We start from the raw sequence: 13,486 nt of genomic DNA on the forward strand, positions 1-13,486 counted from the left end.
TATGGTCGATTTCTAGGGACACTCTCCATTCATTCAGATCAGGACTCAGTTCAGTAGATGTGTGTATTACTCAGTCCCAGGATGGCTACTGGGTCTTCCCAGGTGGCTCAGTGGTAAAGAGTCCGCCTGCCAATGCAGGAGACCTGGGTTCAATCCCTGGGTCGGGAATATCAGCTGGAGGAAGGCATGGCAACCCACTCCAGCATTTTTGCCTGGAGAATCCCATGGACAGAGGAGCCTGATGGGCTACAGTCCATGTTCCAAATACTGAGATACAGCAAGAGGACAAAGTGATGAGAATCCCTGAACTTGCCTTCTGGGTTTTGGGGTAGGAAGCATAAACAAAGATGATAATTAACAAACAGATGTACCCCGGAGTGTGATAAATGCTAAGGAGCAACATGTAGCCGGGGAGAAGGGCAGACAGTGGGTGGAGGGCAGAGGAGGCACCGCATTCTGCTGGCCCCACAGACGTGCCCAGAGCCCAGCTGACGGGTACTGACCGGAAGCCCAGCCACTGTCTGCAGGCCAGGACGGCTGATTAAAGTCTGCCCAGAGTGGGGTGCAATGGACGTGTCACAGTGACTTTGGGACTCTCGGTCCCTGAAGACTTGCCCGTGGGGCAGGGCAGACATGGGCAGAAGGAGGGGATGGCCTCAGAGCATGGAGTCCACCCTGGCATGTCTACACCTGCGGTCTTTATCTGATCTCTCTCTGGTTTTCCTCCTCTTTCTCTGACTAATGCTTATTCACTCTGTACATCCTAGTTTAAGCAGCACATTCTCGGGGCCAGGGAGGGGGTACACTGTTCCCCAGACTAGGTTGAGGGGCTTCCCAGGTGGTGCTAGTGGTAAAGAACTGTCTGCCAATGCAGGAGATGTAAAAGATCCAGGTTCGATCCCTGGGTCGGGAAGATCCTCTGGAGGAGGGCATGGCAACCCACTCCAGTGTTCTTGCCTGGAGAATCCCATGCATAGAAGAGCCTGGTGGGCTACGGTCCATAGGATCACACAAAGTCAGACACTGCTGAAGTGACTCAGCACACAGACTGAACTGAAACCTTCTTCCCAGGATTGCTCAGTGCCCTGCGCCTTCCCATCACCACCAGGTACCCCTGTGAGTTTTTGGCATGCCTGTCACTTCAGTTAGACCCCAGCAGCTGGACGGTGGCCTCACAGCTACTGGAGGCTAATGGCACAGGAGCTGCCCTTCCTTGTTCTCTGAGCTCAGGGTCTTGCTCGGTGCCTGGAACATCTTACAGGCAGGGGCTCAAGAGCGAGAGAAGGAAACGGAAGGAAAGAGTGGATGTTCACAAAGCAGAAGGGAAACACAGAGGGAGCAGCGGACTCGGGAGGTGGGGGAAAGCGTCACACGGGGAGCTGATGTCAGTTCCATGCTGAAGGGTGAGTAGGCGTGTTCCAGGTGGAGCGCGAGGGTGGGCGTGTCAGGGAGACAGGAGAGCAGGTGTAAATGCATGGAGGTGCGGAGCTGCATGATTTCCTCGAAGAGTCATTTGTGTACCAAGTCTGGGGAAGGATGTCAGGAGGTGGGGCAGGGAGCGGGTCAGTGACTCCGAGGCGGTTGGCAAAGGTCACGGTATGAAGGGCCTCGTGAGCTGTGTTTGACCCTGGCTTTACCCCGAGGCTCAGTGGAAGCTACTGCTTGCTTGTGAGTGGACAGCATGGCGACGTTTGTGTTGTAGAAAGATGACGGGGGATTGTGGAGTCGGGGAGACGGGGCTGGGAAGGTATCGATGCTCATTGTGATAGATCCAAAAGCTAATTCCTGTCCTTTGTCCCAGCTTCTGGGACAGGAAGCTGGACAGTGGCCCCCACCACTACACCAGCCCTCTCTCCATCACGAGGGCAGTGTGAGAAAGCGCAGCCAGGGTCGGTATAGACCAGTGAAATGAGAGGGGTTCTCCATGCCCCTGGCTGCCATCCAGGTGTCTGGAAGGGGGTGCATTTGGGGAAATCTCCCCTACTCCTGGGCTTCCCTGGTGGAGCAGATGGTAAAGAACCTGCCCAGAATGCAGAAGACCCGGGTTTGATCCCTGGATTGGGAAGATCCCCTGGAGGAGGGCATGGCAGCCCACTCCAGTATTCTTGCCTGGAGAATCCCATGGATGGAGGAGCCTGGCGGGCTACAGTCCATGGGGATGCAAAGAGTCGGACATAAATGAGCGACTAACACATAAACCCCTGCTCCCAGCGGCTCGGGGGCGGCTCCTGACTGAGGCTCTGCTCCTTGTCTGGCCTCCAAGATGGGCTGAGCCAGGACCGGAGACGTCTGGATGAACCCAGCAAGGGCAGTCACTGGAGCTGATTAAGACTTCAGAGTAGGTTGGGGCTCCTCCAGGAATCAATGCTCGTTTCAGTCCCTGTGAAATCCATAGGAAATTGCTGCCTGGCCACTTGTGCCTGGAGATCAGGCTTTCAAGGAGAGCCCGTCTTGAAGGTGGACAAGGTCCTGGACCCACCATTTCTTGAGGATCAATTCCGTGCCAGGTGTTGTTCCATGTCATCCTCGGGCAACCCTCCCAGGGAAGTGCAACTCCAACTTTCCAAAGAACCGAGGTCCGGAGAGGTCAACGACCTTGCCTGAGGTCACAGGGCAGGCTCCTCGAGCGCAGGACAGAGCCTGTACTGCTTCCCCTGGACCAGCCACCAGCTTCTCTGATTCTGTCTCAGATGCGGTGTCACTGCTCAGCCCAGTCCCTCCGCAAGTGAAAGAGCCAGTGCGTATTAAACACCCTCACAGCGCCAGGCACTGTCCATTATGTTATTTCAAATTCTTGCAACAGTTCATTCAAGATGAAGGTTTTTATCCCCATTCACAAAGAACTGAGGCTCCAAGAGCTTGGTCAAGGTCACACAACTGGGAAGCGATGAAAGCAGGTTTGAATCTAGGTGGTCCGAGGGGTCTGGGGGCAGGGGCAAGGGGTATGCCGGCTTGCAGCAGGACCTCAGTCCCCGTCTTCTGTGAAGAAAAAAGTCAGCAGAGACGAAGATTGTGAAGCAGACGAAGTGTTTATTAGAAGCAAAGTACATGTGAAACAACATGCCGGTGAACGTGGGGAGTGAGCTGCACCCAGTGGGTGTGGCTTACATCACGTGCATGGGGGCGGACTCCCGGGTTGTCTCTGGCCGCTCACCTGACATCACGTACGTGGGGGCGGACTTCCGGGTTGTCTCTGGCCGCTCAGCTTACATCACGTGCATGGGGGCGGACTTCCGGGTTGTCTCTGGCCGCTCACCTGACATCACGTGCATGGGGGCGGACTTCCGGGTTGTCTCTGGCCGCTCAGCTGACATCACGTGCATGGGGGCGGACTTCCGGGTTGTCTCTGGCCGCTCAGCTGACATCACGTGCATGGGGGCGGACTTCCGGGTTGTCTCTGGTCGCTCAGCTTACATCACGTGCATGGGGGCGGACTTCCGGGTTGTCTCTGGCCGCTCACCTGACATCACGTACGTGGGGGCGGACTTCTGGGTTGTCTCTGGCTGCTCATCTTGCTTGTGCCCATATCTGGCCTGACTCAGGGCCCTTTCTGATGGGTGCACGTGCATCCCTCAGTCAAGACGGACTCCAGCTGGAAGGTTTCTGGCAGGCTGACAGGACATATTATGGGCTGGCAGCTCCTCCTTCCTTTGGCACCTCCCTAGACTGAGGATCTTCTCCACACAAGTGTCACTCTGGAAAATCCGCTTGACCACAAGAATGAGAAAAATGTGGTTGCTTTGTCTTCTACCATGGCATCTGGTCCCGTCACTTCATGGCAAATAGATGGAGACACAGTGGAAACAGTGGCAGAGTTTATTTTGGGGGGCTCCAAAATCACTGCAGATGGTGACTGCAGCCATGAAATTAAAAGACGCTTACTTCTTGAATGAAAAGTTATGACCAACCTAGACAACGTATTAAAAAGCAGAGACATTTCTTTGCCAACAAAGGTCCGTCTCGTCAAGGCTATGGTTTTTCTAATAGTCACGTATGGATGGGAGAGTTGGACTATGAAGAAAGGTGAGGGCTGAAGAATTGATGCTTTTGAACTGTGGTGTTGGAGAAGACTCTTGAGAGTCCCTTGGACTGCAAGGAGATCCAACCAGTCCATCCTAAAGGAAATCAGTCCTGAATGTTCATTGGAAGGACTGATGCTGAAGCTGCAACTCCAGTACTTTGGCCCCCTGATGCGAAGAGCTGACTCATTTGAAAAGACCCTGATGCTGGGAAAAATTGAAGGCGAGGAGGGAAGGGGACGACAGAGGATGAGATGGTTGGATGGCATCACCGACTCAGTGGACATGAGTTTGAGTAAACTCTGGGAGCTGGTGATGGCCAGGGAGGCCTGGCGTGCTGCAGTCCATGGGGTCGCAAAGAGTCGGACACAACTGAGCGACTGAACTGAACTGTCTTCTACCCAATCAGGGATCTACTTCTGGCCTTTTATCTCCAGGTATCAGCAGGATACCCAGGGCTTCCCGGGTGGTGCAATGATTAAGAATCCACCCATCAATGGAGAAGATGTGGCCTCCATCCCTGGGTTGGGAAGATCCCCTGGAGTAGGAAATGGCATGCCACTCCAGTATTCTTGATGGAAAATCCCTTCGACAGAGGAGCCTGGTGGTCCGTGGGGTTGAAAAGAGTCAGGCACAACTAAGCACATGCACACATCAGTAGGACGGGGCTTCCCTGGTGGCTCAGAGGTAAAGAATCCACCTGCCAATGCAGGAGATGCAGGTTCGATCCCTAGGTCGGGAAGATCCCCTGGAGAAGGCATTGGCAACCTACTCCAGTATTCTTGCCTGGAAAATCCCATGGACAGAGGAGCTGGTGGGCTACAGTCCATGGGGTTGCAAAGAGTCAGACAGGACTGAGCGGCTAACTAGGAATAACACCAGCAGCAGAAGACTGCCTGCAGCTCCTAGGTTGGGGCCTGTCTGTCTCTCACCGTGACTTCACCACGGGCGCCCCTCTCACTTGCTCTTTCTCCTTCCATCCCTCTCCCTGCGGCCAGCACTTCTTCCCATCTAAGTCCTTCCCCAGCCCCCTCTCCTTCCCCTCTCCTCCCAAGCAGAGTCTCCACCCTGGCACTTCTGCTCAGACCTGTCTGTTGGGGAGCTTAGAAAGCGAGCATGAGTGTGTGTTAAAATGAGTCAGCAGGTTGTCCAAGCACAATTCTCTAGACAGCAGTGTGCGAGGCAGATGACAGAGTCAATTACTGCAGCCCCAGGGAAGGGCTGTTTAGCATCTTGAAAGAATTAACCAACCAGTGCATAATTATTGCAAATGAACCTCCTTTTAATTATATCCGTGTTTCCATTACACACCTCGGTGTGCTCCAGCCCCAGGCCTCCGTGGCCCCGGGTTTATTAAATCCCCTTGGCCAAAGCCAACTTTTCAGGGGTGTGTGGGAACAGCTCCTCTGCTCAAACTATCAACTTAAATGCCATGTCTTTGCTTGTGGACATGTCTGCAGAAATATAGGAAAAGAGCAAAGCTGTTTCAACAGGCTCCAGCCTTACACTGCTCCCGCAGAGCTGTCTTCCGCCAGATTCAATTCAAGTCCATAGTAACAGCTACCTTGGCTGGCATATTTCCAGTGCGCCAGGCACTTGCTGTCATTCTCACCTGCCCAGAAGGTGTTGTTGTCTCCCATTTTACAGGCTGGGAAACTGAGCCTTGAAGGTCATGGGGACTTGCCCAAGGTCATCTGTTTGGTCAGTTGCAGCCAGATCTACCTGGAATCCGAGTCTGTGTTTTGTGTCTCCTCTTGAGTCAGCCGACAACACGTGTTCCAAAGAGCTCAGCTCTGGTCTCTGGTGCCCCCTCCTCTTACCGTCTAGTTAGAGCTTGGCCCCAGGTTTTTGAGAAGTCTCTGGAGACTTCTTGTCTGTTGTGTTGGGTTTGGTTCTGGCCTTTCCGACTGACTCTCTCCACTGCCCCTTGTTTCATGTGGTGCCAATTTGAGGTTGACTCAGAAGAAATAGTCAGTCTGTCTCCCCACTTCCCACAGAATAAGCCCACCCCCACGAGGCATTTTTGCATAAAGCAGGCTTTAGAAAAAATGGGGAAATAAAGAGGTGGTTTATGGGGCTGCAATTTCAACAGTTTTCAACTGAATGTTAGGTGTCCGGTTGTCGTATGTAAACTTTTTATTCCAGTACCCGCAGAAGGTGATTAAGTCACACGTGTACAGCTTCGTGAATTTTCACAAAGTGAACTCGATCGTGTAACTGGTGCTCAGAGCAAGAAGAAGCGCTTCCCTCCTAAGGTATAGCTAGTATTGAGAGAACATTGACTCTTTCTCCAACACTTCACACACATCACCTCGTTTAAATTTTCCCACTTACTCTCAGAGAAAGGTGCATTTGTTGTTTTGGCCCACAGTGTAGCAGGTGGGATCTTACTTCCGTGACCAGAGATGGAACCCCTGCCTCCTGCAGTGGAAGCGTGGAGTCTTACCCACTGGGCCACCAGGGAATTTCCTAAGAGAAAGATGAGGGAATTGAGGCTTAGATTTTTTTTGCCTCAATTTTTTCTGCCGGTAAGTGGTAGATGCAGGATTTGAACCTGGGGCTTCCTGGCTCCAGCATCCCGATTCTTAACCTCTGGTTTGGGAGGGTATCGTCACGCGCTTGATTCTTCTGTGTATGTTCCAAGCCATGGTTGAATGCTGACTTCACTCTCCAAAGCTAGGGTCTTGGAGTGGTCTTTGGCGTCTGATATGGTGCGATGCATTCAGAAGGCATTGAATAAGTCCTGGATAAATGAATGTGGTTGTTTGAGGCATAAGTTGTCTACTCAGATCCTACCTAAAAGGCAGTAGCTTGTAGCTCTTTTCTAAAAACCAGCCCTTTGTACTAAAACCAGCCCTTTGTGCTCCCTAGGTAGCAGTGGATTGTAAGGCTGAGCAATCCTTTGGTCTGGTGTCATCAACATTTCCTTGTCTTTTAATTTGTGGTAACAGGGCATGAAAAGAAATAAACAGAGTGATGATGGTGCGGTGGGGGGAATGACTTCTTCCTGGCTCCCGTATAAGGGGAGGCATAGAAGATAGATAGAGCGCCCTGCCATCCTCTCAAAGTTCATGCTGTTTTTACTCCAAAGTTCTTGCCCTGTGTGATTTATTGTACTCTCTGGAAAATAATTTTTTTTTCTTCTCGAGACCACAGAAGAATCTCCTTGTTTCAAAACACATTTGTGCCTTTAAAATTAGCATATTCAGTCTTATTGCCTTTGGTATCTATAAGCAGACCCATTCCATGCTATTTTTAGGGTCATTTCCAGAAAAATAATTTACTTTTCATTGTGGAGTCTGTCAAGCTAAGTGAAGTTATTTTCTTTGTGGAGTTGGATGAGTAAATTCAGTGCTAAAAGATGGGGTTTTAAAACATTTCCTGCAGAGATGGGGCTCATTGCTGGGTTTATCTTGTGGATTAAAATAAAAAGAAGCTACCAGAAGGTCAGCATGTCCATTATGCTTTGTTACCATCTATCAGGTCTGTTTTCTTAAGTAGTCGGAGCTGTTGGCTTTAATAATAATAATAATAGCTCTAGCAATAATTGGTTGCCTTTGGGTGCTAAAAATAGCTGCTTTCCTAGGGTTGGAGTTGGATGAACCTGGAGTCAATTCTGGGCAAGTTACTTAAGTTTTCTGGCTTCAGTTTCCTGATCTAAAAAGCAGGAAGACTTACAGTACCTTTACCCTCGGGTTCTATTGGGGTAAAGCATGAAAAAGCATGAGTGTCAGGATGGATGGATGCCTCCATTAGGTGCAGAAGCTACAGGAACCATGATCCTTGTAGGAACCACAAAACATTTCCATTTAAATTTTTTAAAATCATAAGGAAAACATGAATATAATGCTAATAATGAAATCATAATAATGAATCTAGACAAGATTATATCTGTCTTTGTACCTACATAGTCATACAATATAATTTTGAGTTTTTTTATGGAGGAAGGCGCTCATGAAGGTACACGTACTGAGGATCCATGAGTCATAGAAGGCGCTCATGAAGGTACAGGTACTGAGGATCCATGAGTCATAATGCAGCCCTGATGTGTATCCACTGGAATTAGATTATGCAGTAACAGTAGCTTCAAAAAATGGAAGCATATTTTTCTTTTGTGTAAAAGAAGCCCAGAAATTGGCAATCTGGATTGGCAACTCCTTGGTCTTCAAGGCCTTGGACTTCTTGTGTTTTCCTGCAGCACTGCCTTCAAGTTTGCCTCATGGTGCAAAATGGCTGCTGGAGCTTCAGCCATCATGTCTGCATTCCAAGGATCAGGTAAAAAGGGCAAAGGAACAGAGGGGGCCCACTTCTCAGCTGGGGCAACTTCCTTTAAGAAACATTCTAAGAATTTTTGCACAACACGCAGAACTGTGGTCACAAGGCCACAGCTTAGCTACAGGGGGCAGGAAAGGAGGCTGGGAAATGTCATGTTTTGCTCGGATTCATTGCCTTTCCATTGATCCAACCAGTCCATCCTAAAGGAAATCAACCCTGAATATTCATTGGAAGGACTGATGCTGAAGCTGAAGCTCCGATACTTTGGCCACCTGATGCAAAGAACTGACTCATTGGAAAAGACCCTGATGCTGGGAAAGGTTGAAGGCAAAAGGAGAAGAGGGCAGAAGAGGATGAGATGGTTAGACAGCATCACCGACTCAACGGACATGAATTTGAGCAAACTCCAGGAGATAATGGAGGACAGGGAAGCCTGGTGTGCTGTAGTCCATGGGATCACAAAGAGTTGGATGTGACTTAGTGACTGAACGACAACAATTGCTTTTGCAAACAATAAGTTTATACCAGAGAAGGGAAAAATAGGGCCAAGGGTGCACACCTCAGAAGTGAGGGGGCAGTAGCTCTCTCTTATGGGGAACACCCCGAGGGACCAAGAGGGAGACCGGAGAGAGCTGGGCAGACAGATTCCTCCTGCCAGGTACATCTTGTTAGCTCCATGTTACAGACGGGGGTAGATAAACTGATGCAGAGAAATTAAATAACTCACCCGAGGCCCTGTGGTTCTTACTTGCTGACTGCAACTCTTGGCTTCAAATCTCTCCATTTCCATCTACTGGCTTCGTAGCCGGTGAATGTTGGGAGAGAATTCTCTGTACACTAGACAGATGTCACACCCTATCTATGAGTAGATGATTCCAGAAGCTGAGCAGTAGACAGGGCCAGCATTTGTATTCTTTTCCCACTCTCCAGTAAAGAAAGGAAAGCATTCACCTCTGTGCTCGTCATTTGTACTGCAAGACCCACGCCGCTCGGTGGTCCTACTGCTCACAACAAAGCGTTTACAAAACGTGTGCACAGAAACGTTTCCCCAAATGAGGGGTTTCTCTCTAAAAGACAGTATCTGTAGTACGTGTGCGGTTTCCAGTCCTTATTGTTACATTTTCACACCCCTAGCCCTGTACCTTCTTATTTCATGCTCCTGCCTACCCCTGGCCCTTGACAACAGTCTTCAGAAGGTGGTTCTTGTAAAACTTGTCCTATTCAGAATTAAATTTCAGTGACTTGATAAAACCCTTACCAGGGAACAGGAATGCCGCAGAGTTGGAATCACATTCTCAAGTGTTCCTGCGGCCTGCTCCAAGCACGAAGGCATTCAGAAATGAAAAGGCGTTTGCCCTCTGTGGGTTTCCAGGAAAAAAAGACACTGAGCAGTCATTTACCTTTTCCTACAGTTTCCTAATTTTCTCAATCTGTTCCTATAGCAACCCTAATAGGGATTGGGTTGCTAGAAAAGCATTCGTTTCTATAGAAACAATTTGTTCTATAAGAGAAAAAGTTTACTTGGTAGCACATGAAATCTAATGTTAGGATTCTGACTTGGTTGGTGCATTTTTTTTGTCAGAAGAATATTTCCTGAGCCACCTACAGACGTATGTTGCATCTTTAAGCTCAAATCTTCTTCTCATAGTGTGTTCTTACATAGATTTAGGATGGAGGTTACAGAGTCTTAGTCCCTGGGATTTTTAGTAAGAATATAAAATAAGATTTTAAAAAATTTAGAGCACTAGCAGGCTCATGTGCAAGGGAATATATTAAATATTTTCGTGAGACTTTTTCTTTTGGTATAGCACTTGGCTATTTCTCTCTACTTTCTTATGAAAACCCTAAGTTTTTTTTTTTTATTATTATTCTAGACTCAGATAGATGGTTTTGGTTGCAAGTGACAGAAATCTAACTCAAAATTGGTTAAGCAAAAAGGGTGGTATCTAGCAGCTCTCATATTTTAGAAGTCTGGAGGTTTCGGGTACGGCTGGATCCAGGGCTCCCCGAAGCCTGATTGCTTTCCCTCACTCAGCTCTGCCTTCCACTGTGTTGCCTTTATTCCCAGGCCAGCTCTTCTCAGGAGGTTCCAGCAGCTCCAGCCATACCCTTGGCAGCTTCCAGCTAAGTGTCTCCAGTGGAAAGGGAGCACTTCTTTTCCAATAGTTCCTGGAAAAAGCTCGGGAGGACTCCAACTGGACTGACTGAGGTCACATGCCCAACCCCAATCCCATCAGTGAGGACTTGGGGAAGTGAAATGAGCTGATTGGCCAGACCTGGGTCCTGTGCTTACCTGTGGAGTGAGAGGTGAGGTCAGTACCTCCCAGTCCCCATAGAGAGAGGGAAGAACTCCTCTACAGAGGAAAATCAGGAGGTGGAGCTAGAAAAAAGAGGGCCCCAGTCAGACACTCCAGTGGGTGAGTGCAAATTGCTGGAGCAGACTCACTTCACCACATTCTGAAATGAGAGGGCTGGACCCTAAAATCCCACTTCTCAGCTTGGGCAGAGAGAGAGAGCCAGTTGCATTTTCCCTTTCCCAATCATTTCATTTTTCTAATTAACCTGCTACCAGCTACACCTCGAGAACATCTTTCACATAAGGCTTTTCGCCCCCTTCTGAAGGGAGTTGAAAAAAATCGGAATATATTTGCATGTTACCTAAAACATTTGAAACCCATGTCTTATCTTTGTCACCGCACAGCTTTTTCTTTTCAATGCTGGTAGCTATATAATTACAGTCACCTTCAGCATCACCAATTCCTTCTTGAAAAGGTTATTGTGGACAGGGGACAAGAAATCATTTGGAAACACAGCCTAGGTCTGTTTTTCAATTGTCTTTTCATCCCAAAGTTCAGAGATTTCTAGAAAATCTTATGTCAGCAGAAGTAGCGTATAAACAATCCCCTGTTTTTTTGTTTTTTTTTGGTGGGGGGCAATATTCCCTGAGATGATTGAAGCTGTGAGTTATTTCAGGGAGGCTATTGATGTGTGGCCAGTAATTTAAATTAACTGGATTTCCAGGGCTTATTAAGAGCTTAAAATAGAATTGTTAAAATTCAGAGAATGTTTTAGTTTGAATGTAATTTCTGCTATAGGGGTTCTTTCCTTTTTAAAAAAACCGCTTTGTTTTCATTGTCATTAGCTCACAAAGATGTTTAAAAGTTTAAAATAGACTTAGATTTTTTTTCCTTGTTAATAAATTGGGTTAATGATTTCCATGGAGACTACTTCCAACAAAGCTCTTGTATTTTAGGTAAGGAGCTATCGTGTTGGCATCAGAAGGGAATCATTTGGAACCTTTAATCTCAAGACAAGACTAAGTATTTCCTATGGATAAATCTTTGGGTTTCAGTGGGACATTTGAAAGGTCCTTTAGGATAGAAAGGCTTGTGTTTCAGAGGAGAAAACCTTTCAAGCAGGGCTCACAAGTGAAGGATTTGCTAAGTGTGGTTGTAGGAAGTATGCTTGTGTGTGTGCATGTGTGCACGTGAGCAAGTGCATGCATGCACTGGAGGTTGGAAGAATTTGTGTTCTTCTAGGTGAAGGTGTCACTTGTAATAACAATGAAGGCCAATGTTCGGCTTGAAAGCCCCCTGCAGGACCTCTCCAGAGGCCTTGGCGTCAGGGGAGATTCAGATCCACCCAGAGAAGCAGGGATCAGTGCATCACAGAGCTGGAGGCACAGCATTTTGTTCACGTCCAGGTTCTGAAGCAGTAGGTCTGGGGTGGGGCCTGAGATTCTGCATTTGTAGCAAACTTCCGGGTGATCCCTCTGCTGCTGGTCTGTGGACCTCACTTTGAGTAGGGAGATGGTAGACTGTGTCATCATTTTGCCTCGATTGGGAAAGAGATTGAAAATCCTATCTTGGATTCTACCAGCTCTTAGCAGTGCTGGCTCTGGTGTATCTTGGGACTTGATGTCACACCAGAAAAAGAATCCCATTGGAAGGGTAAAGCCCAGTCCCCATCTACATCAGAAGGGCGAGACAATGTCTTAATCCTGGCAGAGAATAGGGCTGCAAATGGATAGAGGAGGAGAGAACAGTTCAGCAGTGACTCAGACGAAACTCAGGAATGGAAATGAAGCTGTTGTTCCTTCCGAATTTCTTTAAGAATCTTTTTCAGCTAAGGGGGCTGTATTCCCCGAGGAGGGTGGAGATGTTTGGTGATGTCTTTGTTCATTTAGCTGAAGGCGGATTTCTCTGTTCTTCTTCCTGGGGATGATCGTGCACCTGAGTCTTTAGTTAAGAAGAGGCCTCAGTGGAGCTTTTCTTTAGAGTTCTTGATGGCAGGTTTGGAGGGGAGAAGGCAGCAGGCACCCCTGAGGTTTTGGGTGAATCTCAAGTCAGGCAGCCTGTATCAGGTAGCTACTGCTGCGTAACAAGCCGCCCCCAAACTCAGTGGTTTTAGACAGCAGCTTGTTATTGTTTCTCATGAGTTTAGGAATAAGCTGGGCAGTTGTGCTGATCCCAGCTGGTCTTGCTGACGTGTTTGCCGTCAGCAGGTGGGTGGGTTAGGGGCTGGTGGTCTAGCATGGCCTGGGCTAGGATGACTCAGACTCTGCTTCCTCCATGTCTGACCACGTCCCCCACAGTTCGGGCATGTTCCCATGGTGGTGGCAGTGGTCCGAGAGAGACCTGATGTCCCAGTCATGCAGGAGGACAGGCGGCAATAACCACATGCTTTTCGGGCTCTGCTGGCATCACATTCGTTAATCTGTCCCACTGGCCAGAACAAGTCATATATCCAAGCCCAGCCTCAGAGAGGGAGGGACAGTAAAGCGTATGGCTGCAGGGAGGCCTTTAACTGAGGCCACTGGTGACATTAATCACTTGGTCAGCCCTGGTTTAAAGCTTGAATCTCTAAATATCTAAAGACGTGAGGGAGGAGTCCATTCATTCATTCATTCATTCATCCACTCACAAAACATGTATTGTCTTTCTATTATGCAAAGCACAGGCTCATCACACTTAGCTTTTATTTAATTTCTTGATTGTCTCTCTTATCTTTTTTTAGAGCAGCTTCGTTGAAAGTTAATTTCCATGCAAAACTGTCACCTTTTAAAGTTTGCAACTGAATTTTCGGTATATTCACAGAGTTGTGCAACCATCAGGATGATCTAATTTTAGAACACTTCCACTCCCCTGAAAAGAAAACCCAGACGCCCCTTCTCCCCAAGAATACTCAAAGAC

The sequence above is a fragment of the Cervus elaphus genome, chromosome 23 (assembly GCF_910594005.1).
Source record: "Cervus elaphus chromosome 23, mCerEla1.1, whole genome shotgun sequence".
In the NCBI taxonomy this organism is placed as follows: Eukaryota; Metazoa; Chordata; class Mammalia; order Artiodactyla; family Cervidae; genus Cervus; species Cervus elaphus.